The sequence below is a fragment of the Leopardus geoffroyi genome, chromosome C2 (genome assembly GCF_018350155.1).
Source record: "Leopardus geoffroyi isolate Oge1 chromosome C2, O.geoffroyi_Oge1_pat1.0, whole genome shotgun sequence".
In the NCBI taxonomy this organism is placed as follows: Eukaryota; Metazoa; Chordata; class Mammalia; order Carnivora; family Felidae; genus Leopardus; species Leopardus geoffroyi.
Window position 1 is genome coordinate 155,289,950 of NC_059333.1, and position 16,876 is coordinate 155,306,825.

General features: G+C 40.5%; 1 non-coding gene across 1 annotated transcript; it reads left to right on the forward strand.

The window, feature by feature from the left end:
* Window positions 1-1,544: 1,544 nt before the first annotated feature.
* Window positions 1,545-1,649, forward strand: LOC123576274. Its single transcript, XR_006701286.1, has one exon. It is a non-coding gene; the product is annotated as a U6 spliceosomal RNA (small nuclear RNA).
* The last annotated feature ends 15,227 nt before the right edge of the window (window positions 1,650-16,876 follow it).

The following is a 16,876-nucleotide window of genomic DNA, read 5'->3' on the forward strand; positions in this document are numbered from 1 at the left end:
TCTTTCCACTGAAGCTGCCAATTGAACAAGGGTCACACTACTACAGAGAAAATCCAGAATATTATCTTTATCTCAAGTATTGCTTATAATTTAGAAGTAAATTCAACTTTATCTTTGGATTTTTGTTATTACCAAATTGCGGGGGGGGCAAACATTAGCCAAAATGAATGACTCAACATCCAAACATCCAAGTGTGCCCCGACATGAAAATTGACAAGAGATGATCTACTCTACTCCAGCAGTCTGTATCTATCCGTATACCCATATATCCATGTCCTGTATATCCTGTATATCTATCCCCTTCCTTGTTTCCGTGCATAAAATTTTATTGCAACACAATATTAGTCAAGCTATTTATTTATTTATTTATTTATTTATTTATTGGTATTATTTAATGGCTGCCTTTGCATTGCAGCAGCAGATTTGAGCAGTTGTAACAGAGACTAAATGGCCTGCACAGCTAAAACATCTGGCCCCTTACAGAAAAAAATTTTGACTCCTAATCAACATTGTCACCAGGTATTCATTCGACATATGTTTATTAAACATTCGCCACTACACAGGCACCGTTTCAGGCACTGAGGATATAGAAGTAAACCAAGGACACAGACCTCTGCAATCATGGAACATATATTAAAATGAGGGAAGGTGGCTGAAAATAAACATCCTGCCAGTGAATAATTAATAAGGCAATTTCAGAAAGTCATTTGTGCTGTGAAGAAAACCAAGTGGATAAAATGATAGAAAGTGACTGTCCAGGAGACAGCACCATTAGGTTAGGTGTCAGGAGGCCTCCAAAGAGGTGGCATCGAGCTAAAATCTCAACGAAATGATGAAATGATAAAAAGAAACAAGATGCGCAAAGTTCATGGGAAGGAAATGACCTCGGTTTGTCTGAAAAACGTAGAGAAGGCCAGCCTGGTTGGAGCAAAGTAAGTACTGGGAAGACATGGGGCCCTGGATACATGTTGGCGAGACTCCTGATCAATGACAAATTGTATTCTTTCATTTCCACCTTGTCTCATAGAAGGAAGTGTATTGATTAAAGGTTGCTTACTATTCTTTTGTGTGCTAATGATTTATGTTGGTTGCGCCGTAAGCATAAATGATTTTTACATCAATGGTGAGAAAATTAGGAACTTCTGATTAAAAATTGTAAAAAAAAGGGCAAGATTAATGTCCTGTTTAGACACAAGGTTGAAATATTGCTCCTTAGTCATCTCTACCTTCATCAGGCTGTTTAAGGCGGCATCATTAAGCCAGACCTTTACATTTTCCACTTCCCTAAACTTAGTGACATGAACAAGCACAAAACAAAACAAAAGAAAAATAAAACTCAAAGACCATCAGTAAGCAAGCAATGGAAAGAGCCACTGACGTGAACATGAACAAGAAATAAGTTTAAGAATGCATACAAATCTCCTTCTCTAATTTTTGTGGAAAACTGTATTGAGTGTAGGTGCATAGTGGGGAATGGTGGTTTGTTGAGAAGAGGAAAGTGTTAATGAAACACTACAAATGCAAATCAAGAATCAACAACTTAGGTTCGCTTTGGTATCACATCTACTAAAATTAGAAAGACTCAGAAAAGATTAGCACGCTCTGGTGCAAGGACAAACATATAAATGCATGAAGTTTTCCATATTTTTAAAAAATGGGCAAAGGAGTTGCATGGAGACTTCTCCAAAAATGATATACAAATGGCCAACAAACATGTGAAAAGATGCTCAACATTAGCAATCACTAGGTAATTGCAAATTGCAACTACAATCAACTATCACCTCACACCTCTTGTGTACTGTCCGTGGGAATGAAAAAAGATGCATCTCAAAAATAGCACAGAATTTTCTCAAAAAATTAAAACACAACTACCAAATGATGTAGCAATTCCACTTCTACAATCCAAAAGAGACGAAAGTAGGATCTAGAAGAAATATTTATACAACCACGTTCCGAGCAGCACTGTGGACAATAGCCAAGAGGTTGAAGCAATCCAAGCATCATCAGTGGATGAATGGGTACACAGTAGAATATTACCTAGCCCTAAAAAATGAAAGAAACTTTGATACATGCGTCAGTGTAGATAAACCTAGAAGACATTTTGCTAAGTGAAATAAAACAGTCACAAAAAGATAAATATTGCCTGATCTCACTTATAGGAGGTATTTAGAGTAGTCAAATTCAGAGACAGAAAGTCGAATGGTTGTCCGGGGCTGGTGTGAGAGGAGAAGGTATAAAGTATTGATTTTGCAGAGCAAAAGGGTTTATGAAGATGAACAATGGTGATGGTTGCACAACAACGTGAATGTGTTTCACCCCACCGAGTTGCCAATTTAGAAACAGTTGAGAAGACAAATATTCTGTGTATTTTACCAAAAAAAAAAATGTTTTGAAAAGTATCAATAACCTGCAGAGAAAAAAAAAAGACTTGGAATCAACAGATTAGAACAGAGCCAGGGGTATCGTAGATCAGGTAAAAGAATGGGTGTTGCTGTTGGCTTGTTAATATGGCACTTAAAATGCCATGCAGACAGATATAAAGGATTTTTCACTCCTCGGGTGGGGGTAAAGAGGTGAAGACCATAGAAAATCTTGCTCTGTACATCTGCTCAGATTGAAAAAATTAATTGCAAAGTCATTTCCCTGCCTTTTAAGAAAGGGCCGATGTGAAGTAATCGGACACAGATTCTTGCTATCTCCGTTTCACGTGTGTGGAGAACCAGAAGCTTGAAATTAGCAAAAGATGACCACAGCCATTTACGAATTGATTCTGTTGGTTTAAGGTTAAGTTCATTGACACACTTGTTTGAAACAGCAGTGTCAGTATCACTCTAAAGATTAAGAAACTGAGGGCGAAGAGACTGAAGATGTGTTAAGTGGTAGGAACTTCCAGTGGAGTTGAATAATTGCCTAACACTTGAGTCAGGGTCTAGAACTTGAGTACCTGGTACTACCATACTATGTTTCTTTTCTGTACCTTCTACTGGAACCCAATTTCTCCATGCATCTGAATGGACTTTGGAAAGGCAGAGACTAAAAGACGCCAAGTCACGGGAAACTCTTTATAAACGCTCCTAAACCACCTCCTTTCCACTTGGCCCGCCCATAGAGTTTATTCTCTACTGTTTTCCTCAGCAGTGGCTGCAAAGACTTCATAAACGGCTATGCTACAGGAGACAAAGCCCTGCCTCGGGTTACAGGAAGATGTGGATTCATTACCTGGTTCTGCCATATGCCATGGCCATGAGTGGGGGCAAGATTCAATTGCTGCAATGAAGTTTCCTCATCTGTAAAATGATTTTATGTACCTCATAATGTTGTTGCAACGGTTAAGGGAAATAACATAGGTGCAAGCATGTTAAACAATAAAATAGTATGTAAATTCAGGCTACAATTGTCATCTAAGTCCTTGTGAATCCAGGAGGAAGGATCTTAACCAAAAGTTAGAGATCACAAAGAAAAACCTTTCAAAAATCCTAAAAATGGGGTCTTTCAATGCATTATCTATCAGAATAAAACATTCAGGGATTGAAATATGAGAATATTCCTTTAATAATTTATTTTGAGAATAGGAGGGAGGTTTTCTCAATGTTCTAGGTCTTCATTTCATATCAAGGAACTATATGTTCCTTATTTTATGCATACGATATTATCATTTGGAATCATAGAATTTCATAGCGCCGTCTATAAATATTTTATTATCTGTAAAAAATAAATAATGAAAACCTTGATTCTGAGAGATCCAGTATTGTGTTATGCTGGAAAATGAGGGGCCAATCTGGATTCTAATAACTTCTGCAGATGATTTTGATCAAGTTCTTAAATGTTTGGGACTTGCTTTTCATATCTGTTAAAGTGCGGAACAATTCCTTCCTGCCTTAATTTGGGTTCTCCACAAACAGCGACTGACACATGGACTGGGGTATAGTTAATACAGAAAGCAGAGTGAGGAAGGTAGGTCAATGAAACAATAAGGGAAGAACAGGTAAGGGAAGATGCATTGCTAAGCTGGTTTCTGTGTAGACAACTAAAGCCCAAACGCTCTAGGGATTGTGTGAGAAACTACATAGAACGCATCTCAAAATGATCCCTCCAAAAGGAGGAAAGCCGAGGTATTTATCCACTGACTCCTGTCCCCCATTCGTTAAGGACTGTCCCAACCTGTGTCTGCATACCTGCTGGGTGGGTCTCAGGCTTCAGAAGTAGTCTGAGGGGCAGGAAAACAGAGAGCCACGGAAGCAGGCTTTTGTGGACAATGCTGACCAAGGGCACGAAACACAAGTGGGCCAATTGATGTGGTGTAGGCACAAAACAATGTCTTGTACCTTATGGGTTGCTATGAGGAACCAATATATGAATTGGTATGGTTGTACTTAGAATGGTGCTCCAAAAATGGTAAAAAACCATAAACGGCAACTGGTCCTTTTATTAGACTAAGAGATGAGTTTATAGACACTACAAATTGGTAGGGATTTTGCTCTGGCCCCCTAATGCTTACTCGCTTTCTCTTTCTCTCTCTCTTTTTTTTTCCCTGGTCCTTCTCTTCTATACTCTATTGCTAAGTATATCTTTCCATGATTTGCATAGATATGTCTCTGTGTGACTATGATCACTCTTCTCATTAGCAATTTATAGACTTTATTGTCTCATCTATGTAGCCTTATTTAAATGGCAAGCCATGGAATAACAAGATCAAGTGCTTCCTTCAACTTTGCATAATTGGGAGGACCTAGAACAATTTTATGTATAGGATGATGTTTAATAAATATTATGCTTTTCAACATGGTTATAAAGTGAATGTCTTTCACTTGCCCTCACCACGGAGTTTTACCACTGTTTAAAAACACATGGCCTTATTACTTCAATGAAAATTCAAATTCATAGCTCCCATTAGCATTGCAGACAATTTCTGGCCTACTTTCCCTGGATATTAATGGAAGTTCAGATCTTTTAATGAGCTTAGTACAGGAAGAATTTTGGTATTCACATAAACCACTGTCCCTCTCTTAGCCTAGGGCTAGAGAGAAAGCAGTCACTATGTTGGTCAGGTAATTTCAAAGATACTTAACTGTCAGAAAAGCCACTATGCACTGCATAAACAACAAATGCATAGTCATTTTTGGTGTATTTCTATGCCAAATTTAACTTCCTGGATACAACTTTCACTTGGTTTCCTCTTACTTGCTGATCCTCTTTTCAGTCTCCTCCTTATTTCATGGTGTTTTAAACTTTCGGACAACATCGGGGCTCAGCATTTGGAAAGATTCTCTTCTTCATCAATCTCCATTCATTCATTAGCCCAGCCTCCCCTCCTGAAGTTTAGGAACCCAGAACTGATTATGTTTTCAATATCTCAACTTCGACGGTGTGATAGATTAGGCCATTTTTAAAAAGCCACTGACTCTACTCTGGCTTTGCATACCTCTTTGGAAGGTGATCCTGATGGCCCCATCAAGAGGTTGGATCTTCTTTGCCCCAGTGAATCTTGGTTGAAACTGTGACTTTATTGGCCAGTTGCATGAGTGAAAGTGACCTTATGGAAGTTGCAAGCCAAGAACTCAAAGGAACTTCAGTTTCCACACTGTCTCTTCTTTCCCTGAAATTTCCACATAAAAAAGCCTGGGATGGTCTGTTGGAGGGCAAGATGACCCGTCCCATCTGAGGAGGAGAATGATCCATCCCATCTGAAGTATCCTAGGTCAACCAGCCCCCAATTAATCCACCAACCTGTTGCAACCACAAGTGACCCCATGCGAAGCCTGTGGAACTACTCAACTGAGCTCAGACTCAGTTGCTAACACAAAGATTCCTAACCACCACCCCCACTCCCCCACACGCAAAGTTTTGTAGTGGTTTGTTACATAGTGATAGGTTTCTGATAAAGATGTTGAAGAGATCTGGTTAATTTAAGATATGCAACACCAAACCCTTGGTTCTATCCCTTAAACCTAGTACTCCACAGTTTCCCTTTTAGAAGTCATTGGCCATTTCAATCTTGTAATTCCTCAAGTCAGATATTTCACAAACATCCTTCCCACCTTTCTTTCCCTTATGTCCAAACCATCAACAAATCTGTGAGCTCTTTCCTAATTCCTCAGATTGGAGCACTTCTCTCTATTCTCCATTGCTTATGTGCCTCTTCAAGGCAGGTGGTTACAGCTAAGTGTTGAATTGTGTCATTGTTTCTGCCTTGATCCTCTGAAAGCCATTCTCCTCATGGCATTGAGAATAATCTTATAAATCACAGATTATATCAAGTCCTTTCTCTGACAAAGAACCCCTCACTGAAAACAGGTTTTGGTTCCTTAAAAAGTTGAACGTACATATGCTAAGTGAAATAAGTCATACAGAGAAAGACAGATAGCATATATTTTCACTCTTATGTGGATCCTGAGAAACTTAACAGAAGACCATGGGGGAGGGGAAGGGGAAAAAAAGTTAGAGAGGGAGGGAAGCAAACCATCAGAGACTCTTAAAAACTGAGAATAAACTGAGGGTTGATGGGGGGTGGGAAGGAGGGGAAAGTGGGTGACGGACATTGAGGAGGGCACCTGTTGGGATGAGCAGTGGGTGTTGTATGGAAACCAATGTGACAATAAATTTCATGTTAAAAAAAAAGTTGAACATACAGTTATCACACAACTGGGCAACTCTGCTTCTAGGTATATATCCAAAATAATTGAAAACAGGTGTTCAAGCAAAAATTGTAGATGAATGTGTTCATGGAAGCATTATTCACAATAGCCAAAAGGTGGAAACAATCGAAATGCCCATCCATACATGAATGAACTAAACGTTGTATATTCCTTTGTAATATTGTTCATCCATAGAAAGAAATGAAGTGCTGATAAATTCTCCAACCGACCCTCAAAAACAATATGCTAAGTCAGTCACAAAGGTCACAGGAAGACTTTATGTACATGAAATATCCAGAATAGTTAAATCCATAGGGCAGAAATTGGATTGGCGTTACCAGGGGCTGAGGGCATGTGGAGTAATTGCTTAGTATTTTCAGGGTCTTGGTTTGGACTGATGGGAATGTTTTGGAACCAGAGAGAGGCGGTGGTTGCACAACACTATAATGTCCTAAATGTCAGGGAATTGTTCCCTCTAAAATAGATAAAAGGGTTAAGAGTATGCTTATCATAATGAGCACTGAATAATATGTAGAAATGTTGAATCATTGTGTTGTACACCTGGAGCTAATACAGCACTGTACCTTCATTATCCTTCAATGAAAAGTGAATTTAAAAAATGAAATGTTTAATTTTAAGCGAAGTGAGTTTCAGGTCAATTAAAAACCAAAAGGTCTCAATAGCTTCTTATGTCGCACAGAACAGCAGCCAAAAGCCTCACAAAGACATATGTGTCCCTCTGTGGTCTAGCTGCCACTTCGACTCTTCCTTTTCCTCTCTCCTTTCTTGCAAGATACATCTCTGTGCTGTTGGTCCAAGATTCCGTATGCTGTCTTAAGATTCACGCGTCCTTGATCTCTCTTGTCTGGATTGCTTTTTCCCTAGGTAGAACCCTCACTCTCCACTCATTCAGTTTTTCAGATAGTATAAAAGATTAATTTGTTTAATTTCTTTTCCTGGTCTACTGAGTCTGTATAGAAGCAAGGGCAGGGATATGCATAATGTCAAAAATATTGGTAACGTCTAGTTCCCTCTGGAACATTTTGCCAAATCTTAAGTTGGTGCATCCTGATCTGAGCTGCCAAAACCTCTCAAGAAAAAGAGTATGGGACCTTGAAAGGCCAACATCTACAAATTGAATGTAATGTAGTTCACAAAGGAAGGCCGAGTTTCTCAATATGCTACTAATGACCCAGCTGCTTGGGTATGTGTTGTTATGGCGATGGGGGGGATTATGAAATATTACATAGAGTATTTTAGTTTCTTCTTAGTTCCACTCTTTTAGCAAAGACTATAAACATGCTAGAACATAACTAATTACATTGTACTGTCAGACATCATGGCATCCGGGAAATTTTTTTCAGCCACATGAGATCTGGTTTGCTACATGTTATTCTAGAAACTCAGAAGAGCTGCTAAAAATAAGCATGGCCCCTAGTGGAGCTAACATAAACTGTTTCTTGGGCAAGAAGCCAAAGACAAGTCAAGGTTTAGGATCTGCGACCCAACCTATTGTAAGAGGGGTCTTACTGGAATATAACCTGGAAACAGAAGCTGCAAGTTGGTTGTACTTGGAATGGGGAACCTCACCTAATTTATAAGCAATCCAAATGTAGCTTAGCCTGTATATATCACCCTTATTAACACCCTTATTAATAAGTTTATGTGTAGGCTTTCTCTCCACTTTTGTTCTGTCTCTGCACTGATCAAAGCACTACACAAATTCCCAGAGAGATTTACATGCTTCTTTGGATGAAAAACTTGCTTCCACACCTTGGTAAGCATGGCAAGCATTATCAGTAAGTCACTTGTGGCCAGGTGGCGAACCGATTCCCAACTCAGGGAGAATGATGTCACCAGTGCCCGCAAGGGACGGGATTCATAAGGAATGGAATCTGGTATGCTCAGAGATCCTATTTCCACCTGCAAACCTTCCTCTGTCTTCAAGACAATTTACTCTATATGAATAGATTTCCGGAAGCTCCACTCTGATTTACAGGAAGTATTGCTGTTTGCATGTGCCTAGTTTCCCCTTGATTAAAAAAACAAAAATTCTTGAGCTAAACAAGATTTCAACTCGAAGTAATTCTTAGCATCTGGTGGAGCTTCCATAGCATCCAGTGTATCGACGGAGCTCTCCTCCAATCCCAGGGCTGGAGCTGAACTGAATGCTGACCTTCATACCACCAATGAGACCTGCACATAGACAGAACAGAGCTGATTTCCTTATTCATTTGTCATCACTTATTTTGAGTCTGCAGACACAGGTTAATTTTTCATGAAAAGTGCACATTGGGCCTAGTTTGACAATTATTCCCGTGCTTTAAAATTCCTTTGAAAGAAAAGAGAAAAAAAATATCAAGCTTTTAACGTATGTGCTATATATAAAGCTGGCGTGATTTTTTAATGGTTTAAGCTGGTCATTTGCTTCTAGCGAGCATGAAAAACAACAAATTATTGGAGCAAAGTAGCAGGGATACTTTGTCACATAAATAATAAGCATCTAAAACATGTTTGAATCAGTTTTCAAAAAGCGTTACTTTTGAGATAACAGCTCGGGATTTAGTCAGTATTTGATAAATGAATGGTAAAAGAATAGATACGATATGACTTTTGTATGTTTCCCTCGGTCAGATACTGAGTACTTTTGACTCCATTCTTCTCATACACAATAACTTTCTCTGGTATGACTCACACTCAGAAGCCAGGAAAAAAAAAAAAATATATATATATATATATACACACATCAATTTACTGATTTTATCCATTCATCCATTATATCTTTTATTCGATCAACTAATGTAGTCATTCAGCACATATTTATTGAACACTGATGATGCCAAGCATTGATCCGGGTGTTGGAAATCAAGGATCACGAAACAAATCATGGCGGGATAGCATGGCATGGATTAAGGAAAAAGAAAATATGAATTGTAGGTGAGTTCATATTAGAGGCATCTAATCTTCACTTGGTGAATCAAGTCAGGCTTCCAGAAACAAGTAACATCTTAGCTGTAATCTACAAAGTGAGTAGGACTCAGCCAAGCAAGTAAAGGTGTTGAATGGAAAAGGACGTTTCAGACAGAAGAGAAGGAATAACACAGATTTTGACACATTGGGGAGCTGGTGGGAATTCACTATGGCTATAGCACGAAACCTAATACTATGAGGACTCAGTGTTCAAAATGGACCTCTTTGGAAGCAAACTGGTCTTTTACTAACCTTTTGTGTGTGTGTGTGTGTGTCTGTGTGTTCATGTAACATGTATTTATACTTCAGTTACAGCAGATTTTTACAGCGTATTAATATGAATAGTTCATGCTTCTCTTTGCCTCCCAAAACAAACCTCCTTAAGTATGAACTTTATACCGAGGTCATGAGATCCCAGAATGGAAGAGAATTAATGACTAACAATTAGGATTCAAATCTGTTAACTTTTATTGCTTTTACAGACTATCTGATTTCCTAATTTCTAGACCCTCTCTGCCTACATAGGCTTTCTTAAATAGGTTGGTCCTATTGGCCTCCCTGATCTGACCTGGGCTAAATGTAAACTGTTTAAAAATCCAGAAGTCTCCCCTTTGTAGCTTGCAAATCTGACCCGTGACAAATTGTCCAGGCTTCTGTAAGATAGGGGAGAAGTGTAGCACAAGAAGGTGTACTGGGTAAAAGCCATATTTCAGTTAATGCAAATACACTCAGATAAGGGGTTAAAACCTATGAGAATTTTCTAGTAAAGGAGCAGAAGCCTCAAGGACACAGAAAACTGTCTGAGAGTTGGAGAAGGCCTCAAAGGCTTTGGGTAGGGCAGAGCACCCAGAATGGTTTGGGTCGAGGTGCGGTGGAGGACTGAAGGCTTGAGAGTTTATACTTGGGACAGTGAATGAGGAACCTGGCATTGGGCATCGCGGTGGATTAGACTCAAGTGTCCCTTGACGTGGAGCGAGTTCAGAGTCTGGGACTTACCTGCCTCAGAATGAGAACTGACTCTCAGAGAACCCAGAAGCCGCTTTGCCCTGGATGACCTAGCTCATGATTGCGGTTTGAAAAGCTTTATGGGGCACCAGGGGCACCAGGGTGGCTCAGTGGGTTACGCGACTGACTCTTGATTTCGGCTCCAGTCATGATCTCATCGTTCGTGAGTTCGAGCCCTGCATCGGGCTCCCTGCTGACAGTGCAGAGCCTGCTTAGGATTCTCTCTCTCTCCCTCTCTCTCTGTCCCTCCTGCGTGCTCTCACATGCTCTCTCTTTCTCTCTCTCTAGATAAATAAATACACTTGAAAAGAAGCCTGGTGAAAACAGTGGCCTCTGGAAATTTTCTACAGTTCTACGCAGGCTTGCCAGTAACTATGTCACGCAGTCCAAAATATGTTTAGCATGATTTGAAAACGCCCTCAGACACCCCCACTCGGTTCATTCCAGCGCCTTGCTCATAACCTTTGTGCCGCACTGCTTAAATCCATCATACCAATCCAGCTCCCTGCCCTAGGCTATTGCGCTGGTAGGGTTCGTCATCCTGAGTCCTTGATGGTGGACCACTGCACCTTGCTCTCAGAGTGCTTTGTATACCATCCCATTTCTGGCTCTGATGTCATTCGTACACGATACAAATCTTTGTTCCCAACAACCAGCGTTTTCAACTTCATTTTGTTTCCGTTTTCACCACAGAGTTCAGGTAAGCAGTACACTCCCGGGGGAATATTCAATATTATAAGCTATTTCTTATACTATGTTAGGAACTCAGTTACTTCCCCATTTAGGAAAGCATATTAGAGTCATGGGAGTGAAAATTGCCTTATGAAAAAGAAAACCTTGAATTGACTTTAAATAGTAGGTAAGTCACGAGTAAGTTTTAGTGTTCTGACAAACAACGGTAAATCTTTGTGAAATGCGTCTTAATTTAATAGATTCACCAGTGAAGAATGAGGACGCCCAGAGTCTGTTGCTTTTGTCTTTGTGTCCCAAGACGGATATCATGCCTGAAACACTGTCAGAGCTCCCCACAGAGAAGTATAATGATTCTCTGAATGAGCGAATGAGTGAATGAATGAATGAATGAACTGTTTGCTTAATTGACATTATAGTCTCACGTGAAGCTATGCTCAGGAAGATACTGAGCCTCAAAGGAACCCAGTGACATCTAGGTCTCCCTCAACGAATGTTCTGAGTAAATTCGATGTCTGTCACAAACACCCAAAACCTTGAATGAAGAATTTGAAATCTCAGGCTACCAAGATGAGTGCCGGTGTATTGTCGTGTGTATACAGATGGCCGTGCAAGGGATACAAGGCAAAAAGTCCCCTCTCTCTTGCTGAGTTTTGTTCTGGGAAAACATAGCTGTTGAGCACAGCAATTACCGCCAAACTGCCGTGGGAGTTACGGGCACTGGTTGAGTTCATAGAACTGCCACGGATGCCTCGAATCAAGGGCAGGTAGTCAAAGGCCATGGTCAGAGCTGTGACCTCTGGACCAATATGATACAGACCTTTCAGGGGAGTGAGTGTCTTCCTCACCGACAATCCTTTTGGGCTGTTCCACTTGAGATCACTGACTCTGCCAAGAACACGGTAGAACTCCGTCGGATTGAGACCCATGTCAGAAAGCGCCACGCCATAGATTTTACAGAGAATGAGAGGAACAGAATATTCCGCCCTGGAAGGGAGTCTCGGTGGATTGAGTAAGGAGCAGGGCGTCTGGAGCCTGTCACTTGGGTTTGCTGCCCAGTCCCGTCACCTCCTCACGATGTGATACTGGAAATGCTCTTAAAGGTTCTGTCCTTTTCCTTATCATGGTACTTCGATAACAATGCCCGCCCTGGAGGGGTGGCATGGGTGGCGGTGATAATGGTCAGCGTCTCAGATATCGCAAGTACTTGGTAAGGTACAGCTCTCGTCAACACCGCGGGAGTGGTTTGGTGATACAAAAAGGAAGGAAAACACATAATGCATCTTCTTTGAGGAGGGGTGCCTTCTCATCAATAGCAGAGACTTAAATGTCTTGAACTTGGCAGTCAGAATACCTACCTTCCATCTCATGAACGAAATACAAGAGGCATGGGAAGGCCCCCCAGGCCACTCTGGGTTAAGTCACTGACGTCACATCCTACTTCTCCCAGGCAACAGCAGGTGTTCATTAGATGCCTAGAGTTATTTCTCAGCAATGATAAATCACCACTGCTTACTCTTTCCTTATGGCCCATTTCAAATCTTGTGATTTTTATATTTTCCTGTTAATCAGTATTTATTTGCACCAACTCAACCAGAAGTTTTCTCCTCCGGTCCGCCTCTTCTTAATCTTCCCACTTTTTAACTTGGGCACTTCTAAATTTCCGCAAAGTGGCCCAGAACCCAGAACTCACTAAGGTTCTCAAAGCTGCTGATTTTTTAATGCTTACTTGCTCAGCGGCACGTTTTTTTGTGCCCATTTTTCTTTCAAATGGCACTGCTATGAATCTGTATTTCCCAAGATGCAATATTTCCCTATGCTTTTTTTCCTCCAATCTTTGTTTATTTATTTTGAGAGACAGAGAGAGAGCAGAGGAGGGGCAGAGGGAGAGAGAGAGAGAGAGAGGGAGAGAATCCCACGCAGGCTCCGCACTGTCAGCACAGAGCCGGGTGTGGGGCTCAATCTAACCAACCATGAGATCATGACCTGAGCCGAAACCAAGAGTTGGACACTGAACTGGCTGAGCCACCCAGGTGCCTCTCCCATACTTTTATCGATGAGATGAGAAAAGACACCCACTAGTCTTTCAAGCATTGAGGAACTTTAAGCACAGCGGAGATGAAGAGGAAACAAACAGGGATCTCTTTCATCATTGCTGCTGCCACAAGTGTTGGCCTTCTGCCTCATTTGAACTGTAGATGGCTGCATAATTCTCTAGCTAAGACCCTTGAGTTCTGGAGAACTCTTAACCCCCTCCACCCCCACCCCCCACATATTTTAGCATATCCTCCACTTAGAGATTTACAGTCCTGCTTTGATCTTTTTGCCTCTTTGTGGGTTTTGCAAAGTCTTCCCTGACTTGAAGAGAATAACACCATTTTAAAACCCTTTAAACAATTCATTAATCATTTTGCTAATCATAAATAACAAAGCCTTTAAACAAAACAGAACCAATACTAGCCCAAACGGAGCCCCATTAGTCATTTATACAATTTGCCGTATGTTTTCATCACTCATGATGATCTTCGACCTATTTCCAAAACCATGATTAAATCGCTTTTCTTTGAGTCACTCTGATTAATTTTTCATGCACAATTGGGTGACTCACCAAATCAAAAGTGATCCTAACGTCCTAATGTTCGACTTTTGCTTTTTTGATTTTTCCTTTCAATTTCTTCTGTGGGTTTGTGCTGGCAAAGCTATGAATTCATATGTCCTGCTTTATTCTTTTTGAAGGCCGTCTGCCTGTTTCCCGTTCTTAATATTTTTCAACAGTATCATATGCTATACTTTACTGATAGTTACCTTCCCAGGCAGAAGTTTCCAATACCTTTCAAGAGTCTATTTTCTCCATATTCTCTAACATACTAACATTCCTTCATTTTCTGAGCATAAACATGCGTGGGTCCATAAACATGCAGGCCAGTCCCCTGAATAATTCAGGGTGATGTGGGCCTTTCAATGCCTGCCAAGTAAGGAATTCCCTTATCTTCGTGTTGGCCAGAGCAATTTTTGCAATGTCTTCATTACTCCCTAATTGTCTATATTTCTGTGCTTCATTTCTCTTGTTAAAGGCAGATTTAAAAAATGAGTTCAATAACTCAGCCGTTTTAGAGCCATCATTAATTTCATGCCCTTCCTCATTCATTAGTGGACCTATTTTCTTGTGCCTTTCTTTTCCCTCTGGGTCTTCTTCTTCTTCTTCTTTTTTTTTTTTTAATTCTTCTCATTTATTTTAACCCTTTGATCACACTCCATTATGACCATTATCATGTGTTCCCTAGCAACATGAATAGCGTCTCAGTGGGAAATTGATTTGGTTTTCCGGGTCCCTACCATCCCTGGAATAAACGTCCTTTTGGTTTTTTGCTCTGAAAAGTTGGACTATGACTGATACAATTTTTAAAATCTTATTCAGAGGAAATGTATAGGCCATGTCTTTAAAAGAACACTAAAATATGCTCTAAGTGTCTCTGACATGAAGGCAGCATTACTATCTTTGAACTGAAACTTAAAAAAAAAGACTAAATGCCTAAAGACAATTGATTTCTTGGTTTGTAAAATTGTTTTCACTTTATCAGACTTGAATTTCTATAGCTCAACAACCCTCCCCTCCAGTGTGGGCTCAGTCTCATATTAGGAGTCCATACTTTTCCAGAATCCAATAAAAGCTGTGACACCCTTTTTTACCCCTTGTTCCCTGTGCAATGAAGTTTCCCAAACATGAAGATAGTCTTAGAATTAAATAAAATGTGAATATGAAAAATTCAAATTAAATAAAGCATACTCTTGTAAGCTGATTGCTTGAATACAAATCAATATATTTACCTGCACTTTTTATTTTCTGAGAATATATCCTCACTTAAATAGATTTTCTAGGGGCGCCCGAGTGGCTCAGTCGGTTAAGTGGCCAACTCGGGCTCAGGTCATGATCTCAGTGGTTCATGGGTTCAAGCTTGGCATCGGGCTCTGTGCTGGCAGCTCAGAGCCTAGACCCTGCTTCGGATTCTTCATCTCTCTCTCTCTGCCCCTCTCCCACTCACACTCTGTCTCTCTCAAAAATAAATAAATGTTAAAAAAAAAAGTTAAAAAAATAGATTTTCTAGTCACTTCATCTTACCGAAGGGGTCACTCATGGGTGTGCCTAGGGGGCAGGTTGTCTTTGGTGTTTTCATTCTTTGAAAATGCCATTTTCTTCCATTTCCTCCTCCTCATCAACTTAAAATTGTTTGTTTCACTGCTAATACCAGCAAAATAACATGAAAAAGAAATGAAACTGAAATTAGCCTGACCTGGATTTGCATCCAAATGGTTCCACTTCTAGGGGTAAACTGGAGAGCAGTTTACACAAATTCTTTGAGATTCGATCTCATCTGTAAATGGAAATTATCAGTATCCAGCCTCAACAGAGGGTACGATGAAGGTTAGGCAAAATAATCATATGTAATATATTTAGAAAAATGTATTCACTTAGCAGGATCAAAAATGTTGCTCATTTCTACTCTTGCTATCGTTACTTCAACCATTGATTTTGTGTGCTCTTTCTCCCTCAGCCTATAGTATTTTTTTGAGACAGTTGAATATTGCGATAATAATAAAGGACCTAAAACATATAGGAAATGGGATTTCCGTTTTGGTTATTAATCTGTCAGTCACAGAATTAGGTCTTTGAGATGTTGGATTTAAAGCTCCAAAAGAGAGTTGAGTCCAACTGTTGCAGGATTTTTCCCTTTCATCCTGGGGATTCGTTGTCTTGATGCTTCGAAGAATGAAGACGTGGGCACGAAATGAGCAGCAGGCAAACATTTGTTAGAGTAGACAGAAGATCAGAAAGAAAGAACAGTCTAAAAGCTCTCGTTACAGAAAGGGGACATTGGAAAGTGAGGGCCCATGACATTAGGTAAGGGTCCTTGCTTCATAAGGTTCTGGTCAGCCCTCCTTTCCCTTCCCCCTTGTTCTATCTCGGGTTTTACCCCTATTGACTTGATAACTCTAGGTGCTGGGTTGTCCATTCCTGACTGGCTCATTTCCAATGGTTTACGGCCATACTGTTCCTTGTGGGTCATAGGTTTTATGGTCTGCTTATTTCTAGTCGGGTCTTTTGTCCAATTCCTGTGGGAAACCTGAGGGTGAGTAGTTGGGTCCTTTCATTCTTTTAAAAATTTTTTTTTCTTTAGCGTTTATTTATTTTTGAGACAGAGAGACAGAGCATGAATGGGGGAGGGTCAGAGAGAGAGGGAGACACAGGATCCAAAGCAGTCTCCAGACTCTGAGCTGTCAGCACAGAGTCTGACACAGGGCTCGAACCCACGAACCGTGAGATCATGACCTGAACTGAAGTCGGACGCCCAACCTACTGAGCCACCCAGGCACCCCTGGGTCCTTTCATTCTTAGCAGGAACCTTACACCTGAGGGTGTCTGTTGCGGTCAGCCACTCCCAGCATTGTTCCAAAATCTGTGTTTTTCCTCACCCAGGGACCTCAGGGCCTAATCTTTCCCTCTCTGCCTGCTGAATTCTATCTTTTCCTACCATACAACCCTCTTTTTCTAGCTGACAAAAACTCCTAGAGGCCTC